At 43.3% G+C, this 26961-nt stretch overlaps 1 protein-coding gene across 3 annotated transcripts in view; it reads left to right on the top strand.

Annotated features, from left to right (window-relative positions):
- The first annotated feature begins 5415 nt into the window (after window positions 1–5415).
- The window catches only part of LOC141046703 (caM kinase-like vesicle-associated protein), a 209199-nt gene continuing 187653 nt past the window's right edge, over window positions 5416–26961 (top strand). The window contains exon 1 of one of the 3 annotated variants that reach the window (XM_073541304.1): window positions 5416–5811. The gene's annotated coding sequence lies outside the window, so the exon portion shown is untranslated. The remainder of the gene's footprint in view (window positions 5812–26961) is intronic. The other 2 variants (XM_073541305.1, XM_073541307.1) reach the window with 2 other exon arrangements.

Raw genomic sequence — 26961 nt, 5'->3', positions numbered from 1 at the left:
TGTTTGGCGTAAGGGCAACACGGCTCATTACCCTGAACACACCATCCCCACTGTCAAACATGGTGGTGGCAACATCATGGTTTGGGCCTGCTTTTCTTCAGCAGGTTAGATGGATGGAGCCAAATACAGGACCTTTCTTGAAGAAAACCTGTTGGAGTCTGCAAAAGACCTGAGACTGGGACGGATATTTCTTTTCCAACAAGACAATGATCCCAAACATAAAGCAAAATCTACAATGGAAGGGTTCACAAATAAACGTATCCAGGTGTTAGAATGGCCAAGGCAAAGTCCAGACCTGAATCCAATTGAGAATCTGTAGAAAGAGCTGAAAACTGCTGTTCACAAACTATCTCCATCAAACAATCCACTTCACAATTGTGTTCCACTTGTTGATTCTTCACCAAAAATTTACATTTGGTATCTTTATGTTTGAAGCATGATATGTGGGAAAAGGCTGAAAAGTTCCAGGGGGGCTGAATACTTTCGCAACGCACTGTACATGGTCCAGCTTAACCCCTTTCTGTCATGTGACGTACTATCCCGTCCATGTGCCCTGGGACTTAATTCCCCCAGGGACGGGATAGTACGTCACAGCAGCGATTAACGGCGCCCACGTGGTGAGCGCCGCTAATCGCGGCCGGGTGTCGGCTGATTATCACAGCTGACACCCGACACAATGTGTCAGGGGCGGTCACGGACAGCCCCCGACACGTTAACCCCTTGCACACCGCGATCAAACACGATCGCTGTGTACCGGGGGTTAAAGGGAAGCATCGGCAGAGAGGGGGCTCCCTCCGTGCTTCCCTGAGGCCCCCCACAGCAGCGCAATGTGCAGCGCTGCTGCAGGGGGCTCCATCCCTGCAGGTCCCCGAATCCAAGATGGCGACGGGGACCTTCGGGGGCCTGCAGGGAGCTGGCTTCCTCATGCCTGCAAAGAGCAGGCAAGGAGTAAGCCTTGTACAGTGCCTGTGACAGATCAGGGATCTGTGATGTGACAGATCAGCGATCTGTCACAGGACAGTGATGTCCCACCTGGGACAATGTAATAAAGTTTAAAAAAAAAAGTAAAAAATTTTAAAAAATCACTAAATAAATTAAAAAATAAAATTATTCCCTAATAAATTCATTTTTTGGAAATAAAAAAACAAACAAAACAAAAGTACACATTTGGTATCGCCGCGTCCGTAACGACCCGCCCTATAAAACTGTCCCATTAGTTAACCCCTTTAGCAAACCCCTTAAAAAATAAAAATAAACGAAGCAAAAAATGATTTATCATACCGCCGACCAAAAAGTGCAATAACGCGCGATCAAAAAGACGCATATAAATATCCATGGTACCCCTGAAAACGTCATCTTTTCCCACAAAAAACGAGCCGCCATACAGCGTCATCAGCGAAAAAATAAAGTTATAGCTCGCAGAATAAAGCGATGCAAAAATAATTTTTTATATAAAATTGTTTTTATTGCATAAAACCGACAAAACAAACGACCTAAATGAGGTATCGCTGTAACCGTACTGACCCGAAGAATAAAACCGCTTTATCAATTTTATCGCACACGGAACGGTGTAAACGCACCCCCCCAAAAGAAATTCATGAAACGCTGGTTTTTGTTCATTCTGCATCCCAAAAATCGGAATAAAAAGCGATCAAAAAATGTTGCGTGCCCGAAAATGATACCAATAAAAATGTCAACTCGTCCCGCAGAAAATAAGTCCTCACATGACTCGGTGGGTCAAAATACGGAAAAATTATAGCTCTCAATATGTGGTGATGCAAAAACTATTTTTACAATAAAAAGCGTCTTTTAGCGTGTGACAGCTGCCAAACATAAAACCCGCCATAAATAGTAAATCAAACCCCCGTTATCACCCCTTAGTTAGGGAAAAATAATAAAATTTAAAAAATTTATATTTCCATTTTCCCATTAGGGTTAGGGCTGAGATTAGGGTTAGGGGTGTATTGGGGTTAGGGATGGAGTTATAATTGGGGGTTTCCACTGTTTGGGCACATCAGGGGCTCTCCAAATGCAACATGGCGTCTGATCTCAATTCTGCGTTGAAAAAGGCAAATGGTGCTCCTTGCCTTCCAAGCTCTGCCATGCGCCCAAACAGTGTTTTACCCCCACATATAGGGTATCAGCATACTCAGGACAAATTGCAAAACAACTTTTGGGGTCCAATTTCTCCTGTTACCCTTAGGAAAATAAAAAATTGGGGGCAAAAATATCATTCTTGTGGAAAAAAGTTTTTTTATTTTCACGCCCAGGCGTTATAAACTTCTGTGAAGCACTTGGGGGTTCAAAGTGCTCACCACACATCTAGATAAGTTTCGTGGGGGGTCTAGTTTCCAAAATGGGGTCACTTGTGGGGAGTTTCCACTGTTTAGGTACATTAGGGGCTCTCCAAAGGCAACATGACACCCGCAGACCATTCCATCAAAGTCTGCATTCCAAAACGTCACTACTTCCCTTCCGAGCCCCGACGTGTGCCCACACAGTAGTTTTCTCCCACATATGGGGTGTCAGCGTACTCGGGACAAATTGGACAACTTTTGGGGTTCAATTTCTCCTGGTATCCTTGGGAAAATAAAAAAATTGAGGACTAAATTATCATGTTTGTGGGAAAAATGCGATTTTTTTTTATTTTCACGCCCGGGCGTTATAAACTTCTGTGAAGCACTGGGGGGTTCAAAGTGCTCACCACACATCTAGATAAGTTCCTTGGGGGGTCTAGTTTCCAAAATGGTGTCATTTTTGGGGGGTTTTCACTGTTTTGGTACATCAGGGGCTTTCCAAACGCAACATGGTGTCAGATCTCAATTACAGCCAAAAACGTCAAATGGCGCCGCTTCCCTTCCGAGCTCTGCCATGCGCCCAAATAGTGGTTTACCCCCACATGTTGGGTGTCAGCGTACTCAGGACAAATTGCACAATAACTTTTAGGGTCCTGTTACCTTTGGGAAAATAAAAATTGGGGGAGGAAAGATCATTTTTGTGGAAAAAATGATTTTTTAATTGTACGGCTGTACGTTATAAACTTGTGTGAAGCCCTTGAGGGTTCAAAGTTCTCACCACACATCTAGATAAGTTCCTTGGGGGGGGTCTAGTTTCCAAAATGGTGTCATTTGTGGGGGGGTTTCCACTGTTTTGGTACATCAGGGGTTTTCCAATCGCGACATGGTGTCCGGTCTCAATTCCAGCCAAAAAAGTCAAATGGGGCTGCTTCCCTTCTGAGCTCTGCCATGCACCCAAATAGTGGTTTACCCCCACATATGGGGTATCAGCGTACACAGGACAAATTGCAAAATAACTTTTAGGGTCCTGTTACCCTTGGGAAAATGGTGAGTTTAGAAAAAATAAATTACACTTAGCAAAATGGCGCATGCACAGTAGCATCTATCGTGTCCCAACAGATGCTACTGCACATGTGCTGCTGCCATTTTCCTGGAGAAAAATAATGTGGCTGCAGCAAAATGGCAGTGGCACTTGCATAGTAGGATCTATTGGAACGCAATAGATGCTACCGCGCATGCGCCATTTTGATGAAGTTAAATATATATTTTTTACCCAACAATATTATATGCATTTTGCGATACATGTGACAGCATAGCTGCCTGCACCATTTTGCTGAATGTAAATTTTTTTCATTTTTTTTTTTACCCTACAATAGTCTATGCAGTATGTAAAATAGAGGGCCAGTCAGTGAGGGATCAGTGACCTGTCATAAGCCCATAAAGATGAATATTTAAGCAGACCCCCACAGGCCACCACAGAGCGTGAGCATATCTTTAACTCAACACTGAAAATGAAGATTAAAAAATAACCACAAGACGGATTTCATCAGCAGGTATCACTGTAAGGCCGGAGTCACACTAGAGAGAAATACGGACGAGTGCTATGCGATATAACATTGCATAGCACTCGGACCAATGTTAGTCTAAGGGCAGCTCCCATCATCCGTTTCTTTTCTCGCCCGTATTATACGTGCGGAGGAAATCACAGCATGCCGCGATTTGCACTGCATCTCGGCCAAGACTCACCAATGCAAGTCTATGGGTGCGAGAAAAAAACGTGACAAGTGTGTCCTGCATGTGAAGACTGGCACCCTTACACTGCCAGGGTCCTGGACGGAGCCCTTAACCCTTGTACTGCCAGGGTCCTCGACGGCACCCTTAACCCTTGTACTGCCAGGGACCTGGATGGCGCCCTTAACCCTCACTGCTGGGGTTCTGGATGGCGCCCTTAACCCTCACTGCTGGGGTTGTGGATGGCGCCCTTAACCCTCACTGCTGGGGTTGTGGATGGCGCCCTTAACCCTCACTGCTGGGGTTCTGGATGGCGCCCTTAACCCTCACTGCTGGGGTTCTGGATGGCGCCCTTAACCCTCACTGCTGGGGTTGTGGATGGCGCCCTTAACCCTCACTGCTGGGGTTCTGGATGGCGCCCTTAACCCTCACTGCTGGGGTTCTGGATGGCGCCCTTAACCCTCACTGCTGGGGTTCTGGATGGCGCCCTTAACCCTCACTGCTGGGGTTCTGGATGGCGCCCTTAGCCCTCACTGCTGGGGTTGTGGATGGCGCCCTTAACCCTCACTGCTGGGGTTGTGGATGGCGCCCTTAACCCTTGCACTGCTGGAGTCCTGGATGGCGCCCTTAACCCTTGCACTGCTGGAGTCCTGGATGGCGCCCTTAACCCTTGCACTGCTGGAGTCCTGGATGGCGCCCTTAACCCTTGCACTGCTGGAGTCCTGGATGGCGCCCTTGTACTGCTAGGGTCCTGGATGGCGCCTGTAACCCTTGCACGGCCGGGGTCCTGGACGGTGCCTTTAACCCTTATACTGCCGGGCGTCCTGGATGATGCCCTTAACCCTTGCACTGCCGGGGTCCTGGACGGTGCCCTTAACCCTTGAACTGTCGGGGTCCTGGACAGCGGCCTTATCCCTTGTACTGCTGGAGTCCTGACCGGCGCCCTTGCACTGCTGGGGTTGTGGACAGCGCCCTTAACCCTTGTACTGCTGGAGTCTGCAATGGCGCCCTTAACCCTTACACCACCTGTGTCATATATAATGTCTCTTCCCCATGCCTGGATTATGTACATACTGAAGAACACACACACAGCTTACATTCGCAGACGTGATTATGATTTAACCCTTCCTGCTAATATCATGTGCAGGGTCAGTTTACCCTTTCATTGCCATAAGCCCATCCTCCTTTCCGCGATAGAGTACATCCTGTAACCCCTTCGATGCCATAACCATGTGTGCCTTCAGCTAACCCCTCGCCTGCCTTGGGTGAAGTCGTTGCACATTGCTCTGTCTGTGATAGGTGTGCAGAGCTCAGCTACTAGTTGTATAGCAGGTGCTCGGCATCAGGCGAGTGTGCAGCACACACGTGCTCCCATCTCGGCAGCACTTAACCCTCGCGTAGCCGGGGCTCAGCGGTGCCGCGACTAGCACCCTGGGACAGCGCCTCTGTCAGTCGGTGCCTTCTCCGGCTCGCTGCTGCCGCTCTGTGGGGAGACGCGGGTACTGCAGGCGCGCTGTAGGGGGCAGCCTCCCGTGGGTTCGAGCTGAGTACACGCATCCTCTCACTCTCCTCCCTCCTATCTTCTCTCCTGCATCTCTTACCTTTGTCTCAGTGGCACTGGGTCTCCCTCCACCTGCACTTTGCTGCCGCTAACATGCAGCTGTGCTCCTGCCTGCTGCTCTGACACCTGTGCTGCCTCCTCACCTGTTCCTCTTGGTGCCCCCTGCCTGTCTCTGCTTCAGCCTCCAGGCTGGCATCTTCACTTGCCAGGACCCGGGCACAGGTAGGTCACCTGTCTGCTGTGCTCTGCAGAGCCAGTGACTTTTTCCTAGGTTTCAGTGAGGGCTCTGCACTGGGGATGGGTCGTGCGCTGCTTCTCAGGGTTTCATAACATATTGCAGCTGTGACTGATCTCTGCAGGTTCAGGGGTCAGGAGGGCTGTGTCTGCAAAAGCAGCAGTGCTGGAGGATTAGGTGCCCGTGCTGAGGGATTGAAGCAACACAAAAATGCTCTCTGCATCTGAACCAGAAAGAAAAGGCTCTGCAAGTTCTGTATCCACTTATTATAGACCATGCTCTGCATCTGAACCAGAAAGAAAAGGCTCTGCAAGTTCTGTATCCACTTATTATAGACCATGCTCTGCATCTGAACCAGAAAGAAAAGGCTCTGCAAGTTCTGTATCCACTTATTATAGACCATGCTCTGCATCTGAACCAGAAAGAAAAGGCTCTGCAGGTTCTGTATCCACTTATTATAGACCATGCTCTGCATCTGAACCAGAAAGAAAAGGCTCTGCAAGTTCTGTATCCACTTATTATAGACCATGCTCTGCATCTGAACTAGATAGAAAAGGCTCTGCAAGTTCTGTATCCACTTATTATAGACCATGCTCTGCATCTGAACCAGAAAGAAAAGGCTCTGCAGGTTCTGTATCCACTTATTATAGACCATGCTCTGCATCTGAACCAGAAAGAAAAGGCTCTGCAAGTTCTGTATCCACTTATTATAGACCATGCTCTGCATCTGAACTAGATAGAAAAGGCTCTGCAGGTTCTGTATCCACTTATTATAGACCATGCTCTGCATCTGAACTAGATAGAAAATGCTCTGCAAGTTCTGTATCCACTTATTATAGACCATGCGCTGCATCTGAACTAGAAAGAAAAGGCTCTGCAAGTTCTGTATCCACTTATTATAGACCATGCTCTGCCTCTGAACTAGATAGAAAATGCTCTGCAAGTTCTGTATCCACCCATTATAGACCATGCTCTGCATCTGAACCAGAAAGAAAAGGCTCTGCAGGTTCTGTATCCACTTATTATAGACCATGCTCTGCAAGTTCTGTATCCACTTATTATAGACCATGCACTGCATCTGAACTAGATAGAAAATGCTCTGCAAGTTCTGTATCCACTTATTATAGACCATGCTCTGCATCTGAACCAGAAAGAAAAGGCTCTGCAAGTTCTGTATCCACTTATTATAGACCATGCTCTGCCTCTGAACTAGATAGAAAATGCTCTGCAAGTTCTGTATCCACCCATTATAGACCATGCTCTGCATCTGAACCAGAAAGAAAAGGCTCTGCAGGTTCTGTATCCACTTATTATAGACCATGCTCTGCAAGTTCTGTATCCACTTATTATAGACCATGCACTGCATCTGAACTAGATAGAAAATGCTCTGCAAGTTCTGTATCCACACACTATAGACAGTGTTCTGCATCTAAACTGCACAGAAAATGCTCTGCAAGTTTTGTTTCAACACAATATAGACCGTGCTCTGCAAGTACTGTATCCACTTATTACAGACATTGCTCTGCATCTGAGCTAGAGAAAAAGCTCTTCAAGTTCTGTATCCACCTATCACAGACAGTGCTCTGCATCTGAACTACACAGAAAATGCTCGGTCCATATTGTCTAGATACAGAACTTGCAGAGCATTTTGTATCTAGTTCAGATGCGGAGCATTGTCCATACTGTGTGGATACAGAACTTGCAGAGCATTTTCTATCTACTTCAGATGCAGAGCATGGACTATCTTGTACAGATACAGACCTTGCAGTGCTCTGAATTTTAACCACACAGAAATTGCTCTACAAGTTCTTCATACACGCAATACAGTCAGTGCTCTGCAGGTGAACAAGATGGAAAATGCTCTGCAAATTCTGAATCCATGTGTTATAGACCCTGTTGTTCATGTGAACTATGTAGAATGCGCTACAAGTTCCTGATTTGCACCAGAGGCTATGCTGTGCAAAGTGTAGCCGCACACTGGATAATGTTCTGTATCTAAACTAGACAAAAAATCTTCTACGAGCTCCGCATCCATCCCAGACGAGCCTAGGGAAGGTGGGGATCCAAACTAGATAGAAAATGCTCTGAATGTTTCTAACCTACACTTGGTAGACAATGCTCTGCTGCAAGGTATAAATCCACACTATGCAATAAGTGTCCTGCAAAATATTTGTTGATGGGTTAGAAAATGCTCTGCACCTTCTGTCTCGATACTTCATGGATATCCTGTAAAAATTGTGTCCACAGCAGGAAAGTAACGAGCTGTGAGTGATTGTGTTATAGGAGTTCCCAACACCTATACCCCCCCCCCCCAACAGATAATACTCTGCGGGGTCTAGACCTTTATTAGGTAGGGTATCTGCACTGATCACTGCAGCCAGAGAACTGACACTTTTCTGGATCCATGCACCATATGTAATGTGAAATCTGGACCTGTTCTGGGGATTTGCTGCTCTCCGTGTTCTAGATCCACACTTGATAAGAAATTCCCGAAAAGTCTGAATCAATGTTGGTTGTATAAATTGTGAAAATGCTGAATTCACATGTATATAATGTTCTGTTATGGTCTCCATCTACTACACAACAGATAATGTTCTGCAAATTCCATCCCTATGTAGGTTGGCATGATCTGGGTCCACATAGGATCCCTGTGTTTCACTGGACCCAAGCAAGATCTGCAAGACCACTCTATAAATATACAGTCTCCGGATGCACAGCAGAAAGACAATGCTCTGCAAGAATACATCCGTTACAGATAGATGTTTGTATAATGCTTTACAGCTTCTAGTTCCACATTGCTAATGCTCTGCTGGTCCCAGTTTCACATTGATAAGGCTCTGCAGGTTCTAGTCTTCCATTAATAATGTTCTACAGGTTCTAGTCTTCCATTGCTAATGCTCTGCAGGTGCTAGTCTCCCATTGCTAATGCTCTGCAAGTTCTTGTCTTGCATTAATAATGCCCTACAGGTTCAAGTCTTGCATTGCTAATGCTCTGCAAGTTCTAGTCTTGCATTGCTAATGCTCTGCAAGTTCTAGTCTTGCATTGCTAATGCTCTGCAAGTTCTAGTCTTGCATTGCTAATGCTCTGCAAGTTCTAGTCTTGCATTGCTAATGCTCTGCAAGTTCTAGTCTTGCATTGCTAATGCTCTGCAAGTTCTAGTCTTGCGTTGCTAATGTTCTGCAGGTTCTAGTCTTGCATTGCTAATGCTCTGCAAGTTCTAGCCTTGCATTGCTAATGCTCTTCAGTTTCTAGGCTTCCAATAATAATTCTCTGCAGGCTCTAGTCTTCCATTGCTAGTGCTCCGCAGGTTCTAGTCTTCCATTGCTAATGCTCTGCAGGTTCTAGTCTTCCATTGCTAATGCTTTGCAGGTTCTAGTCTTCCATTGCTAATGCTTTGCAGGTTCTAGTCTTCCATTGCTAATGCTTTGCAGGTTCTAGTCTTCCATTGCTAATGCTTTGCAGGTTCTAGTCTTCCAATGCTAATGCTTTGCAGATCCTAGTTTCTCAATGTTAATGCTATGCAGGTTCCAGTTTCACATTGATAACACTCTGCAGGTTCTAGTCTTCCATTCCTAATGCACTGCAGGTTCTAGTCTTCCATTGCTAATGCTCTGCAGGTTCTAGTCTTGCATTGCTAATGCTCTGCAGGTTCTAGTCTTGCATTGCTAATGCTCTGCAGATTCTAGTCTCGCATTGATAATGCTCTGCAGGTTCTAGTCTTCCATTGCTAATGCTCTGCAGGTTCTAGTCTTGCATTGCTAATGCTCTGCAGATTCTAGTCTCACATTGATAATGCTCTGCAGGTTCTTGTCTTCCATTGCTAATGTACTGCAGGTTCTATTCTTCCATTGCTAATGTACTGCAGGTTCTATTCTTCCATTGCTAATGCTCTGCTGGTTCTATTCTTCCATTGCTAGTGCTCTGCAGGTTCTATTCTTCCATTGCTAGTGCTCTGCTGGTTCTAGTCTTCCGTTGCTAATGCTCTGCAGGTTCTAGTCTTCCATTGCCAGTGCTCTGCAGGTTCTAGTGTTCCATTAATAATGCTCTGCAGGCTCTAGTCTCCCATTGCTAATGCTCTGCAGATTCTAGTCTCACATTGATAATGCTCTGCAGGTTCTTGTCTTCCTTTGCTAATGTACTGCAGGTTCTAGTCTTCCATTGCTAATGCTCTGCAGGTTCTATTATTCCATTGCTAGTGCTCTGCAGGTTCTATTATTCCATTGCTAGTGCTCTGCAGGTTCTATTCTTCCATTGCTAGTGCTCTGCAGGTTCTAGTCTTCCATTGCTAACTCTCTACAGGTTCTAGTCTTCCGTTGCTACTGCTCTGCAGGTTCTAGTCTTGCGTTGCTACTGCTCTGCTGGTTCTAGTCTTGCGTTGCTAGTGTTCTGCAGGTTCTAGTCTCACATTGATAATGCTCTGCAGATTCTAGTCTTGCGTTGCTAGTGCTCTGCTGGTTCTAGTCTTGCATTGCTAATGCTCTGCAGATTCTAGTCTCACATTGATAATGCTCTGCAGATTCTAGTCTCCCATTGATAATGCTCTGCAGATTCTAGTCTCACATTGATAATGCTCTGCAGGTTCTTGTCTTCCTTTGCTAATGTACTGCAGGTTCTATTATTCCATTGCTAGTGCTCTGCAGGTTCTAGTCTCCCATTGCTAACTCTCTACAGGTTCTAGTCTTCCGTTGCTACTGCTCTGCAGGTTCTAGTCTTCCGTTGCTACTGCTCTGCAGGTTCTAGTCTTGCGTTGCTACTGCTCTGCAGGTTCTAGTCTTGCGTTGCTACTGCTCTGCAGGTTCTAGTCTTGCGTTGCTACTGCTCTGCAGGTTCTAGTCTTGCGTTGCTACTGCTCTGCAGGTTCTAGTCTTGCGTTGCTACTGCTCTGCAGGTTCTAGTCTTGCGTTGCTACTGCTCTGCAGGTTCTAGTCTTGCGTTGCTACTGCTCTGCAGGTTCTAGTCTTGCGTTGCTAATGCTCTGCAGGTTCTAGTCTTCCATTGCTAATGCTCTGCCGATTCTAGTCTCACCTTGATAACACTCTGCAGGTTCTAGTCTTGCGTTGCTAGTGCTCTGCAGGTTCTAGTCTTCCATTGCTAGTGCTCTGCAGGTTCTAGTCTTCCATTGCTAGTGCTCTGCAGGTTCTAGTCTTCCATTGCTAGTGCTCTGCAGGTTCTAGTCTTGCGTTGCTAGTGCTCTGCAGGTTCTAGTCTTGCGTTGCTAGTGCTCTGCAGGTTCTAGTCTTGCATTGCTAATGCTCTGCAGATTCTAGTCTCACATTGATAATGCTCTGCAGATTCTAGTCTCCCATTGATAATGCTCTGCAGATTCTAGTCTCACATTGATAATGCTCTGCAGGTTCTTGTCTTCCTTTGCTAATGTACTGCAGGTTCTATTATTCCATTGATAATGCTCTGCAGGTTCTATTCTTCCATTGCTAGTGCTCTGCAGGTTCTAGTCTTCCATTGCTAATTCTCTACAGGTTCTAGTCTTGCGTTGCTACTGCTCTGCAGGTTCTAGTCTTGCGTTGCTAATGCTCTGCAGGTTCTAGTCTTCCATTGCTAATGCTCTGCCGATTCTAGTCTCACCTTGATAACACTCTGCAGGTTCTAGTCTTCCATTGCTAATGCTCTGCAGGTTCTAGTCTTCCATTGCTAATGCTCTGCCGATTCTAGTCTCACCTTGATAACACTCTGCAGGTTCTAGTCTTGCGTTGCTAATGCTCTGCAGGTTCTAGTCTTGCATTGCTAATGCTCTGCAGGTTCTAGTCTTCCATTGCTAATGCTCTGTAGGCTCTAGTATTCCATTGCTAATGCTCTGCAGGTTCTAGTCTTGCGTTGCTAATGCTCTGCAGGTTCTAGTCTTGCGTTGCTAATGCTCTGCAGGTTCTAGTCTTGCGTTGCTAATGCTCTGCAGGTTCTAGTCTTGCGTTGCTAGTGCTCTGCAGGTTCTAGTCTTGCGTTGCTAGTGCTCTGCAGGTTCTAGTCTTGCGTTGCTAGTGCTCTGCAGGTTCTAGTCTTCCGTTGCTAGTGCTCTGCAGGTTCTAGTCTTGCGTTGCTAATGCTCTGCAGGTTCTAGTCTTGCGTTGCTAATGCTCTGCAGGTTCTAGTCTTGCGTTGCTAGTGCTCTGCAGGCTCTAGTCTTGCGTTGCTAATGCTCTGCAGGCTCCAGTCTTCCGTTGCTAATGCTCTGCAGGTTCTAGTCTTCCGTTGCTAATGCTCTGCAGGTTCTAGTCTTCCGTTGCTAATGCTCTGCAGGTTCTAGTCTTGCGTTGCTAATGCTCTGCAGGTTCTAGTCTTGCGTTGCTAATGCTCTGCAGGTTCTAGTCTTGCGTTGCTAGTGCTCTGCAGGTTCTAGTCTTGCGTTGCTAGTGCTCTGCAGGTTCTAGTCTTCCGTTGCTAGTGCTCTGCAGGTTCTAGTCTTGCGTTGCTAATGCTCTGCAGGTTCTAGTCTTGCGTTGCTAATGCTCTGCAGGCTCTAGTCTTGCGTTGCTAGTGCTCTGCAGGCTCTAGTCTTGCGTTGCTAATGCTCTGCAGGCTCCAGTCTTCCGTTGCTAATGCTCTGCAGGCTCCAGTCTTCCGTTGCTAATGCTCTGCAGGTTCTAGTCTTCCGTTGCTAATGCTCTGCAGGTTCTAGTCTTGCGTTGCTAATGCTCTGCAGGTTCTAGTCTTGCGTTGCTAGTGCTCTGCAGGCTCTAGTCTTGCGTTGCTAATGCTCTGCAGGCTCCAGTCTTCCGTTGCTAATGCTCTGCAGGTTCTAGTCTTCCGTTGCTAATGCTATGCAGATTTTCTCCCCATTTTGATCTGCTCTGCAGGTTGTAGTCAGACTGGTCAATATCCATAAAGGTTCTGTCAGGCGGATACCGGGCTATGGACCCCCTATAATGGGCACTGCTGGCCTGCTCCGTCTCTGTGTCCCCTGACTCAACTCTCTGCAGCTGTTGTAAGACTACAACTCCCAGCATTGCTGGTCGCTGTTGTCTGTTCTTTTGCAGGTGTTATACTGTTTCTTCTTCTCATTCAGAGATTGTGGAGAAGTCACTACCATTGGAGGAAAGTCAGGACACCCCAGTCCTGCTGAAATCATGGGGGTTGGCTGACTTTTCTATGAGTGCCTTCCTACTTAGATGCTGGGTGCCTCCACAATGGCCATCTGGTGTGTATGTGTATAATGGCAGGGGTTGCAGGACACTCATTAGGTTAACCCTTTGAAGGCATTTTCTTGTTGCCACTGTTTTCACTCTCCGGCAATATTTGTGAAGGAATTTGATGTAGAGTAATACCCCAGTCAGCCTGCAGGTGGCCCCTCGCTGTCGGTCAGCGCCCGTGTTTAGCTCTATGGATGCATCTGATCAATACAGATTCCACCTAAAAGGTTTCTTGACCAACATGTGATTGATTGAAGTAAGCGATGCGTCCTCGCCAAGGATTGATGAAAGCGACTTGATGAGTAAGATTATAGGCTCTGGGTTATTTATCTAGAAGATATGGAGAAAAGCTTTACTGGAAAGCATTACCTGCCGCCTGAAAGCATTACTATTCATCACTGAGGAGACCGGCCCCAAACACTTAAAGCCATGTCCTTGGACTAGGAGCGCTCTGGGAGACTGTTATCTGTTTTTTTTTTTTTATATTAATTTACCGTACATTGTAGTTGTTTGATTTTTTTTTTTTTTTTTTTATCAACAACTTTTATATTTCTTTATTTTTATATTAAATGTAAAACCATTCTAACAAACTTCTCCAACTTATTTTCACATCCACGCCCTTCCATCATTTACATTACACATCTAATACCTAATAACTGGTTAGTATCTATCTATCGTGGTGCTTGAAAGTTTGTGAACCCTTCAGAATTTTCAATACTTTAATCTAAAATTACGTTTGGTCTCATCCATCCACAAAACATTGTTTCGAACGCCTTTTGGCTTGTTCAGGTGATCTTTAGTAAACTGCTGACGGGCAGCAATGCTCATTTTGGTGAGCATCGGCTTCCTCCTTGCAATCTTACCATGTGCACCATTGTAATCCATTCTTGTTTTGAGGGTGGACTCAAGAGCAGAGATGAGAGAATTTGTTTGGATTCGGTTCCAAATACAATCGGCAGCGAATATTTTTGCAATATTTGTCGAACACAGCCAAACGTTATTAGAGTCAATGAGAGTAGAAATTACCGAATATCTTCAGAACCGATCATCAAACATACATTCGGCATGAATAGGGTCCCCCATATAGCACGAATATGGCAAATTCAGATTCGGCAACCAAATCCAAACAAATTTGCTTAACTCTGCTCATGAGCATTAACATTAATGTGGGGCAGTCCTTAAGTTGCTTAGAGCTTATCTTGGGTTCCTTTGTGACCTTACAAACTAATATAGGCTTTGCTATTGAAGTGATCTTTGTTGGTCGACTACTCCTAAAGAAGTTAATAATGGTCTTGAATTTTCTCCATATGTACACAATGTGTCTGACTGAGAGTCCAAACTGTTTAGAGATGGTTTTGTAACCTTTTCCAGCCTGATAAGCATCTGCAATCCTTCTTCTGACATCCTCAGAAATCTCCTTTGTTCATGCCATGATTCCCTTCCACTAACATGTGATTTGAAGATTAGACTTTGATGTATCTTTGGTCTTTAAATAAAACAGGTCGCCCACTCACACCTGATTGTCATCCTATTGATTGAAAATATTAGACACTACTCTCGCATTAAAATTTTCTGCTATTCCTAAATGTTCTCATACTTTTGCCACTCACAGATGTGTGATATTGGATCACTTTCTTTAAAAAAAAAAAAAAAAAAAAGTCTAAAATTTTCTTCTAATTTGTATGATTTGGTTCTGTTCATTTAGGCTTAGTTCACATGTAGTGGAACTCCCGCGGAAGTTACCGCGGGAATTCCTGAATTCCATTCCGCGGGAATATCGCATCTTAAATTCCCACAATTTTTCCCGCGGAAAAACTAGCGATTTGCAAGTGTAATTAGCTTGCAGAATGCTAGCGTTTTCCAAGCGATCTGTAGCATCGCTTGGAGAACTGATTGACAGGTTGGTCACACTCGTCAAACAGTGTTTGATTAGTGTGACCAACTTTTTCCTATTGAGGCTGCCTATGCGGCATCAGTAGTAAAAGATCTAATGTTAAATATAATTAAAAAAATGAAAAAACGGGTTATATTCACCTTATTCACCGCTACAGTATCGCAAGACCGCGACGTCAGCAAAGGTCATTATCGCAATGCATCACGGAGGCCTGGGGACGCTGCGTGGGACAACGGAAGGTGAATGTAACCCGATTTTTTTTTTTTTTTTTTTTTTTTTTTTTTTTTTTATTCTATTTTTTACAGGGATATGGTACCCAGAGCCCAGAGGACAGTCTCCTCTCCTCCGGACAGTGGGTATCATCCGCAAATGTTCTGCTTACTTTTCGCATGGGGGGCACAGCCACATGCAGAAAGTAAGCAGAACAATGCATTCCTATGTGGGTGGAATTTCCGCGATTCCGCAAAATAATGAGCATGCTGCGTATTTTTCTGCGATGCGATTCCGCCGTGGGAAAATCCGCAGCATTAGCACAGCATGTGCGGAATCCCATAGGATTGCATGGGATGCTGTTTTTTTGCGTTTTCGCGTTAAAAACCGCCGCGGAAATACGAAAAAACCGCGACGTGTGAACGCAGCCTTACTTTTAGGACTGTGAGAATCTGATGTAGTTTTCTGTTAAATTTACGAAGAAATTTAGAAAACTGAAAGATTCACAAACTTTCACGCACTACTATATTTACACTCCTTAACATTAAAATTGTTAAACCAAGAAAGAAAAATTGTGATTTTAAGGAAATCACAAGATGGCTAGACATGTTACTGATCTGCAAATGATGAAAAATTGGAAATAACATTTTCAAAACATCTGTATTTCTTCAGTCTGGAGTAGGAGCCACGTGCAGCAATCCCTCCTCTTCCAGTCTCGGCTGCTATCACTGAGGTTATTAATGGTCATCTCAGGAAGGTTCTGTCACTGAATGCACTTGGGTAAATCATCAAGATCCGCTACTGGCATCTCTTGTGTACTCACTGACAAATAACGTCCCAGATGTGCTTCCACTGCCCCTTCTCCGCTCGGACCCTGCCACAGTGCCTGTACTCGGTGGGGGATGGGGCAGCTGAGCGCACCGCTCTGCGTTTGCACCAATCTCCCCTCTTTTGCGTGCTTTTCCTTTTTATACTCCTGTTGCTATGCGCTCCTTCTAGGTTCTCTCCGCCCCCCTCCTGTCAGCAGGAAGCTCCGCCTCTCTCCTCCTTCCCTTGTGCAGCAGGGGAAGGACCTCCTCACTCAGGCTCCCCCCCCCCCCGGGAACAGAGGATGCAGCCTTCCTGGTTCCGGACCCGGCATGCAGGTAACTGCGGTCCGGTCTATCTGCTTACACTAATGAGTGGGGAACAATATGCATCAGAAACGCACCTATTTTATGTGATGTTTTTCCTGCCAAGAAATGCAAAAATGTTGCAGAAATTTTTGCACTAAATACTTACCATGTGCACGTAGAGTGTACGTAGCTCTTTAATACAGGGGCGGACAGTGACAGCTGGGGGCCCCTGCGCAAGAAATCTGTCCGGACCCCACCCCTGCCCGGCATGCCGCTTATGATGAGGACAATCAGGCCGTGGGACCCCCGAGCCTTGGGGTCTGAGCAACAGGCCAGATAGCCCTCAGTCATTACCACTGGCCTGCAAGCAGGGGTGTACATAGAGTTCACCATAGCAAAAGATCTATTTGGGCCCTCCACACCTCTATAAATATATAGATTTGGAATGTGGAAGAGACAGGATGTGCGGAGGAACAGGGAGAGGTAAGTTTTTCAAACAGTTTAAAGCCCGACTCACTGGTGACGGCCGGTCATGCCTGCCTGCAAGGGCCCCTCTCCACCCCCCGGGGCCCGATGCAGCTGCACTGGCAGTATGTCCACCCCTGACCTCATATTTATCTATAATCTCATATCTACCGATCTCCTGTATGGTAAATGTACATTGGAGCAAGTCCTGGATTACATACATTATTACTGTCTTCAATTTTGATGTGCTCACACTTGGGTCTTATTCAGACGTCCACTTTTTTTCACAGACTGATTTTTATCAGTGATTGGTCAGTGGGTCGGTTTTTATCATCAGTTATTTTCTCATGTGCAAAAAAAAAATTGCAAATCTTTTCCTACCCATTGCGGTGTTTAAAACGGACAGCACATGGATGGCATCTGTCTGTGATTTTCAGGGACCCATAATCACCCACGGGTGGTTTTCATCTGTGCCTCTGATCAATACTGGACATTTGTCTTTGATTTATTTGTGGCCAAGCAGAAGTAAGCGGCAACATAGACGACAATGTGTGGAAAACACTGGAGTAAAACGCCTTCAGATGTCACAAAATGTTTGATCAGCGCAAAGCTGAGCATAAAAAAAAGTGCGTTTTTACACCAGTCCAAAATGGGAGGAACTGTGGTGGGGTGTGGGTGAGGCAAAATTTACCCCAAAGAGTCGCCAACATTTCTGCCATTTTAGATTTTTTTAATTATAACAAAAATGTTCTCCTTTCTGTCGGGCAGGACACTTGTAAGAAGCACCAAATTGAGTAAGAAGCATCTAACTCCAGCCGTGCCTTCATTAAGGCCGATGCACAAAACGCCATTCCTAATGGATCCGAGCCCCAGTGTTTTGCAGCAGTCAGGTCTTGCTTGTTGATCAGATTTTGATCCTTCTATTAACTTAATAAAGGCAATTTACATTGTAGTCACTATCTGCTAATTAGTGAGATGACAGCTACTGGCGGCTCACAGAGATTCACAGGCCCCGAGGACAGGAGGAAAGCTAAATCTGCATCATTCAAGGGCTGATGGTGTAAAAGACATCACGCTGCCCATCATTACTGAGGGAGGGGTAGAGAATTACCGCACATACTATCAATCTTTCTTACATCTGTTTCATTTTTTTTCTTTTTTGTCTCTGTCCATTTTCTTCTATTATTTTTCTATCTAGATCTGTTTAAAATCTTTCTATTATCTTTCTGCTTATCTTGCGCGCGCTTTCTCATTTTATAGAGTATAAATATACAGTGTGTGTGTGTGTGTGTGTGTGTGTATATATATATATATATATATATATATATATATATATATATATATATATATTTATATATATATATATGTCTGGCTATTTCTATTTGTCTGTCATATCTACATATCTATCAATTTATGTTTCTGTCTCTTATCTATCTTATCTAAATATCTAATTATATCTCTCATCTATCTTAACTTCATATTATTTGATGTGTCTATCTAATTATCTCTCATAGTTATCGATTTATCTATTATCTATCTAATATCTATCTATCTCTATATCTATCTAATATCTATCTATCTATTATCTATCATCTATCTATTATCTATCTAATTTATATCTATCTGTCTATCATCTATCAATTATTTATCATCTATCAAGGAGATCCACTCTGTTGACTTCTCCTTGGTTTCAGGGTACTACAAATAAAACCAGGTCTCGTCCATAGTGACCAGTCGATCCAGGAAGTTCTTATCAACGGGAAGTTTTCACTCATATGCTTTTCTGATCTGTTGTCAAACATTTGGGGACCCACTTTGCAGATGGCTTCTTCATGTCCAAATGTTCATGGATAATTACACAAACATGTTCACGGGAATTCCCCATGATGTCTGCTATTGCTTTAGCTGAAATTCACCGATTCTCCAGTATGAGGTTGTGCACAGCGTCGACGATCTCCAGAACAACAACCACTCTCGGTCATCCAGGACATTCCTCATCGCTGGTGCTGAAGTGGCCCGTTTGAAATTTGGCAACCCACTTCTTAGGCCTGTTTCACACATCCGTTTGTCTCCCTCAGTCAAAATCCACAGTTTGGCAAAAAAAAAAACCAGATCCGCCATTTTTCTTGGCGGATCCGTTTTTTTCCCATTGACTTGCATTATCGGCGGATCTTGACGGATGGGCATCCGTTGGATCCGTTTTTTTACGGATCCACCAAAATTTTGGCGTCCGCTGACATGACAGGACGGACAATGAAACGTTTTTTTTTTAGGATGCCCGGATCCGCATTTGTCACTGCGCATGCCCGGAAGAATTGCCTCTGCTGGAAATTTAACCCTAAATCCCGTTCTGGAGGCTGGTAAAAATCTCAAACTCTCCCTCTCCTCTCCAGGCATGGGTTCCTTTAAATTTCTGCCTTCCCCGGATCCGTCAAAGCAGCGGTCCTGTAGCACATAGAATCATAGAATCGTAGAGTTGGAAGGGACCTCCTGGGCCATCTGGTCCAACCCCCTGCTCAAAGCAGGATTCGCTAAATCATCCCAGTTAGATGTCTGTCCAGCCTCTGTTTGAAGACTTCCATTGAAGGAGAACTCACCACTTCTCGTGGCAGCCTGTTCCACTCATTGATCACTCTAACTGTCAAAAAGTTTTTTCTAATATCTAATCTGTGTCTCCTCCCATTCAGCTTCATCCCATTGCTTCTAGTCTTTCCTTTTGCAAATGAGAATAAAGTTGATCCTTCTACAATGTGACAGCCCTTTAGATATTTGTAGACAGCTATTAAGTCTCCTCTCAGTCTTCTCTTTTGCAAACTAAACATTCCCAAATCCTGCAACCTTTCCTCATAAGACAGGGTTTGCAGACCGGTCACCATTCTGGTCGCTCTTTTCTGAACTTGCTCCAGTTTGTTGATGTCTTTTTTAAAATGTGGTGCCCAAAATTGGACACAATATTCCAGATGAGGTCTGACCAAAGAGGAGTAGAGGGAAATAATTACTTCACGTGATCTAGACTGTATGCTTCTGTTAATACATCCTAGAATTGCATTTGCCTTTTTTGCTGCTGCATCACACTGTTGACTCATATTCAGTCTGCGATCTATTAGTATACCCAAGTCTTTTTCACATGTGCTGTCACTTAGCCCTATTCCTCCCATTCTATATATGCTTTTTTCATTTTTATTGCCCAGATGTAGTACTTTGCATTTCTCCCTGTTAAAAACCATTCTGTTAGTTGCTGCCCACTTCTCCATTTTATTTAAATCTTTTTGAATCCTCTCTCTCTCTTCTCTAGTATTAGCTATCCCTCCTAGCTTTGTGTCATCAGCAAATTTAATCAGTTTACCCTCAATTCCTTCATCTAAATCGTTGATAAAGATGTTGAACAATACAGGGCCCAGGACAGAGCCCTGTGGTACCCCACTTGAGACATTCTTCCAACTGGATGTGCAGCCATTTACGACCACTCTTTGGGTCCGATCACTAAGCCAGTTATGAATCCACCTAACAGTTGCCTTGTCCATTCCATACTTAGTCATTTTTTCAATAAGGATTGTATGAGAGACTTTGTCAAATGCTTTGCTGAAGTCAAGATATACTATATCTACAGCATTTCCTTGATCCACCCAATCAGTAATACCATCATAGAAGGAAATTAAATTAGTCTGACATGATTTATTAGTTACAAACCCATGCTGACTCTGTTTAATCACTTCATTCTTATCCAGGTATTGACATACATGTTGTTTAATAATTTGTTCAAAGATCTTTCCTGGTATAGAAGTCAGACTCACCGGCCTATAGTTGCCTGGGTCCACCTTCTTCCCCTTTTTGAAGATAGGAACAACATTTGCTCTTCTCCAGTCTTCTGGCACTTCTCCTGTTCTCCAAGAATTTTCAAAGATTATGGAGAGGGGTTCAAAAATATCTTCTGCTATCTCCTTCAGTACTCTGGGGTGTAATTCATCTGGACCTGGAGACTTGAATACATTTAGGTTAGCTAAGTGTTTCCTCACTATCTTTCTGTTTATAGATATCCTGGATTCTTCTATTCCCTTAATAGGACAGTGAATAGCAGTTGATGTTATGTCATGTTGCTTTCAAAACTGTTGCGGATCCGTGTCCCACCATTTTCGCAGATTGCAGCTGATGTAAAAGACGTATGTGTGAAACAGGCCTTAGCTGTAGAGTATGAAGGGCACTGATCCCTCAATGTCTGCGACATATCACCATGAATACTGACTTTCCTTGCAGAAACAAGAATTTTCTCACTCGTCTCTTATCACTTATCTCTTATCTCTCATTTGCTGTGAATATCGCATTAGACTCTGCCATTTTGTTTTGCATAGAACACTGTTGCCACAAAATTTTGAAAACATATATTAGACACATAAAGCTTTCATGTGATGTAACATTCGTTACCATAGAAACAAAAAAGTCACAAAGCCAAAGACTTATCAGCAGCCCCTCGTATCTCTCTATCATCTATTTATCATCTATTATCTCTCTATCTATTTATCCCACATATCATAATTTACATGGACATTCCAACAAATAAATAACAATCACTAGAACATGTTAAATAAATAAAAAAAATAACTCATCATAACTTTTTCTCTTGCAAGAAAAATGAGTTGGTTGTCACCCTTGCCTGTGATGCGTTAACTGTGCTGATAATTTTCGCTGTCCGATTACTGAAGAGTTATTTTTTCCTTATTTAACATGATCAAGTGATTATTTATGTGTTGGAATGTCCGTGTAAATTGTGGTATGTGGGTGAGACCACATGGGACTTCTAAACCAGTGTGAATCACCTCAGATACACCATCAGAAAAAAGAAACTTGATTACCAGGTCCCAAAACATTTTGTAGAACAGGACCCCACTGGAAAACATCGTAAATTTCGTCTCATTGATCACATCCCCTCCTTTGATACGGATGGTGATGGGGTTAAAATGCTTAAATCTATGGAGCTATCATGGATCTGGAGGTTAAATATGTAAAAACCTTCTGGATTAATCATAGAATTAATGTGAATTACAATCAGTCCTTTTATGAGTTACTCTCTGTGGTGTCTCCTATATGCTTCAACTGGATTCTTTTTCTTTTTGCTTGGGTTAGTGCCAATTGTTTAAAAAAAAAAAAAAAAAAAAAAAAAAATTCTAAAAATGTTTTTTTCTCTTTCGCAAAATTTGAATACAATCAAGTATCATGATCCATGGCTTGTCCCATTCAGAAGGATTGGCAAGGTGGTTTTTCTTTCTTTATTTTATTAGAATTTGAGACGGAACAATAATATATAGAGATATTTGCTCTTGACACAAGGGACCTCTCAGTGATTTGAGGATAATTCCCTCTATTGAAAAGATTGAAGATGTGGCTTAAGAGCAGTATATTATCCATTTGGCAATTTGGGGTTGACACATTTCTTTAGCGAGGCTTGTGTCTCCCCCATTTTCCATGTGGGGAGTTGCCAGCCCTAGCTAATGTGGGGTGTTCTTGCCCTTATGGATCTTCCTCAGCCCTCCTAATATCTAATCGTAATGGGAATCCTCTTTGAAACATGCTTGAAAATGAGTCTCATATGTATGGTGCGATTTAATTTTACTAGCATTACATTTATTGAACAATAATCGTGCCATTAGATCAACGTGCTACTATATTAAGACTTTATGTGCTGTATAATTAGTTTTTTTGTCTATGCTCATAAAGGTGCTGTGGCTTATTAGTCATTATATGAATGTATTGTAGCGCTGGGCAGGTACAGACTGGGGCTGAAACTCAGCCCTGGCATTTGAAATCACAGAGGCCCGTGCTGTCCCCGTCCCCAAGCACCAGATGGGATATATTACTAATATTACCCTGGATGGAGAAGAGGAAGATTTACTACATTACCAATATATCTAATGATACCCGAGGCCTGCTGGGGTAAGTGATGGAGTCAGCGACTTTGTGCTCCGTCACAACTGTTAACAGTATGAGGGTCTTCTGTTAACAACGTAGCAGACAAGGCGGACCACGACCAGACAGGCCCTTCTGGCATTTGCCAGAATTGCCAGATGGCCAGTCCGGCCCTGGCGCTGAGGTTTTGTCCCTTTGTAACTTGCTTGAAAATGACACATCTATGGTGTTTTTATTAGCACAAGATGAAAACTGAACTATAATCTTGCTATAACATCGTTGTATATTTATCTGCTAAAAAAAAAAAAAAAGCGCTCTGACTTGGTAGCGCTGAGGTTTCGTTCCTTTGTTACGTGCTGCTTATTTGGATCTTTTTGCCTTTACCTAAGAGAGTGGGGCAAGTCATGGATGTGATTAACAAGGTTGTACACCTGTTTTATTATTGCCAATTGAAGTTTAAATGCATATTATTCAATGCCTTCTCTATCTATAGTCATACACAGCACTTTATGTGGTGAATAATTCCTGTATCACTGATTGCACTTTATGCATGTTAATTATAATGTACATACATGCTCTTAAAATGATGACTAATGTGAATGCTTATAATTATGTATACCCTTTATATACCTGGCATTTTCACATGTTCACTGCTTGAGAAAGGTTCCTGTTGATTGGACCGAAACGTCGCCTTCTGGGCTTATTATATAGCTCTTTTTTTCCACTAAAAACGGTGTGCTGCCTCCAATTTTTCTGGATTACTATCTATCTATCTGTCTATTCTCTATCTATTCTTTATCTATTTTCCATCTATTATACATCTATTTATCCATCTATCTATTATCGATCATCTCTCTATCTATATATCCTCTTTTTATCTATCTACCTATATATCTCACTATCTATTATCTATCATCTATCTATCTATCTATATCTATCTATCGATTTACCTACCTATCTTTCTATCTATCTTCTATTATCTATGTATCATCTATCTACAGTCATATGTAAAAGGTTGTGCACCCCTATTAATGTTAACCTTTTTTCTTTATAACAATTTTGGTTTTTACAACAGCTATTTCAGTTTCATATATCTAATAACTGATGGACTCAGTTATATTTCTGGATTCAAATGAGGTTTATTGTACTAACAGAAAATGTGCAATCTGCATTTAAACAAAATTTGACCGGTGCAAAAGTATGGGCACCCTTATCATTTTCTTGATTTGAACACTCCTAACTACTTTTTACTGACTTCCTGAAGCACTAAATTGGTTTTGTAATCTCATTGAGGTTTGAACTTCATAGCCAGGTGTATCAAATCATGAGGAAAGGTATTTAAAGTGGCCACTTGCAAGTAGTTCTCCTATTTGATTCTCCTATGAAGAGTGGCATCATGGGCTCCTCAAAACAACTCTCAAATGATCTGAAAACAAAGATTATTCAACATAGCTTTTCAGGGGAAGGATACAAAAAGTTGTCTCGGAGATTTAACCTGTCAGTGTCCACTGTGAGGAACATAGTAAGGAAATGGAAGAACACAGGTACAGTTCTTGTTAAGCCCAGAAGTGGCAGGCCAAGAAAAATATCAGAAAGGCAGAGAAGAAGAATGGTGAGAACAGTCAAGGACAATCCACAGACCACCTCCAAAGACCGGCAGCCTCATCTCGCTGCAGATGGTGTCACTGTGCATCGGTCAACAATACAGCGCACTTTGCACAAGGAGAAGCTGAATGGGAGAGTGATGCGAAAGAAGCCGTTTCTGCAAGCACGCCACAAACAGAGTCGCCTGAGGTCTGCAAAAGCACATTGGGACAAGCCAGTTACATTTTGGAAGAAGGTCCTGTGAACTGATGAAACAAAGATTGAGTTGTTTGGTCATACAAAAAGGCGTTATGCATGCGCTGTATTGTTGACCGATGCACAGTGACACCATCTGCAGCAAGATGATGCTGCCGGTCTTTGGAGGTGGTCTGTGGATTGTCCTTGACTGTTCTCACCATTCTTCTTCTCTGCCTTTCTGATATTTTTCTTGGCCTGCCACTTCTGGGCTTAACAAGAACTGTACCTGTGTTCTTCCATTTCCTTACTATGTTCCTCACAGTGGAAACTGACTGGTTAAATCTCTGAGACAACTTTTTGTATCCTTCCCCTGAAAAGCTATGTTGAATAATCTTTGTTTTCAGATCATTTGAGAGTTGTTTTGAGGAGCCCATGATGCCACTCTTCATAGGAGAATCAAATAGGAGAACTACTTGCAAGTGGCCACTTTAAATACCTTTTCTCATGATTTGATACACCTGGCTATGAAGTTCAAAGCTCAATGAGGTTACAAAACCAATTTAGTGCTTCAGGAAGTCAGTAAAAAGTAGTTAGGAGTGTTCAAATCAAGAAAATGATAAGGGTGCCCATACTTTTGCACCGGTCAAATTTTGTTTAAATGCAGATTGCACATTTTCTGTTAGCACAATAAACCTCATTTGAATCCAGAAATATAACTGAGTCCATCAGTTATTAGATATATGAAACTGAAATACCTGTTGCAAAAACCAAAATTGTTATAAAGAAAAAAGGTTAACATTAATAGGGGTGCCCAAACTTTTACATATGACTGTATTTATCTGTCTATATAACTATTCTGTATCTATTTATCTATCTACCTATCATCTATTTATTTATCTATCTATCTATTACCGATCTATCTATTATATATTATCCATCATCTGTCTATTAATCTATTATCTATCTAAATAGAAAAAAATCAGGCAGCACTCCAGTTCAAGGAAAAATGTGGACTTTAATCCAGCGCCAAGTGGTGCAACGTTTCGACCTCACAGCACGCACTTCGTCAAGCTTGACTTGTGCTTGACAAAGACCGTGCTGTGAGGTCGAAACGTTGCACCACTTGGCGCTGGATTAAAGTCCACATTTTTCCTTGAACTGGAGTGCTGCCTGATTTTTTTCTATTTATATTTTGCGTTGGACAACCGCATTACTCAGTACTATTGCACCCAAAGTCTGCTCAAGTTTGTGCTGCTGTCTGTTTTTTCTATCTATCTTTCGATCTGGAAAAAAAAATCAGGCAGCACTCCAGTTCAAGGAAAAATTGTGGGCTTTAATCCAGCACCAAGTGGTGCAACATTTCAATTTCACAGCAGGGTCTTTGCTTGCTTGACAAAGACTGTGCTGTGAGGTCGAAACGTTACACCACTTGGTGCTGGATTAAGGCTATGTGCACACGTTGCAGAATTGCCATGGAAATTTCCGTCCCATTCCCAGCGATGCCTTGCGACCATGACCTTTGATGACGTTGCGGTCTCGCGAGACCACGACTTCATCAAAGGTCATTGTCGCAAGGCATCACTGGGAACAGGACTTGCTGGGAGTATCGCTGAGGCCTGGTGACGCTGCGAAGGATGCCGGAAGGTGAGAATATCACCATTTTTTATTTTTACAGGGATATGGTACCCAGAGCCTGGAAGAAAATTTTCCTCTCCTCCAGACCCTGGGTACCATCCGCACATTTTCCGCTTACTTTGCGCATGGTGGGCATAGCCACATGCGGAAAGTAAGCGGAACAATGCATTCCTATGTGTGCGGAATTCCCGCGATTCTGCCTCGGAAAAATCCTCGGAAAAATCCACAGCATTAGCACATCTCATGCCATAGGTTTGCATGAGATGCTGTTTGTTCGCATTTTCACGGCAAAATTGTGCGTTAAAAAACGCTACGTGTGCACACAGCCTAAAGCCCACAATTTTTCCTTGAACTGGAGTGCTGCCTGATTTTTTTTCAATTTATATTTTGCATTGGACAACCGCATTTCTCAGGACTATTGCACCCAAAATCTGCTCCAGTTTGTGCTGCTATCTGTCTTTTCTATTGATCTATCTATCATATATCGATCTATTATCTGAGTATCTCATACCTATCACTTATCTAAATATCTACTGTAATTTCTATTATTTCCTACTATTTTCGCTGTAATGTATGAAAGCCTTTCCGTATACCCGGGGTCTTTAAATTCCCTCCTTTTCTCTTCTTGCAATTATCAGACGTGAATTAATTCACTGAAGTTTAGAAATGCCACTTTCATCATGTAATGAATTCATCCGGCCTGCGGCAATGTCAGGCAGAGACTTTAGAAAGCACCTGTCACACATAGTGGAGGCGTCTCGGTGATGTTACATCTTATCACTTCGCTGTTCTCTATTACACTCAGAAGATCTGAGCTCCACCTAAACCATGGCTTGGACTCGCCCATTTCTTTTCACTAACACGCCCTATTTTTTTTTTCTTATAAAACTCCACCCTATTTCGGGAACTAGTGACACCTCTAGTTCTATCTTTGAGGCTGAACTTCTGTACACAAGATGAAAGGTCATGCGAAATGATTCTACATATTGATA

This window comes from Dendrobates tinctorius, unplaced genomic scaffold, assembly GCF_039654945.1.
Source record: "Dendrobates tinctorius isolate UK_male_01 unplaced genomic scaffold, ASM3965494v1 ptg000120l, whole genome shotgun sequence".
Classification (NCBI taxonomy): Eukaryota; Metazoa; Chordata; class Amphibia; order Anura; family Dendrobatidae; genus Dendrobates; species Dendrobates tinctorius.
The sequence above is the reverse complement of the archived record's forward strand: the minus strand, read 5'-3'. Positions and strand labels throughout refer to the sequence as shown.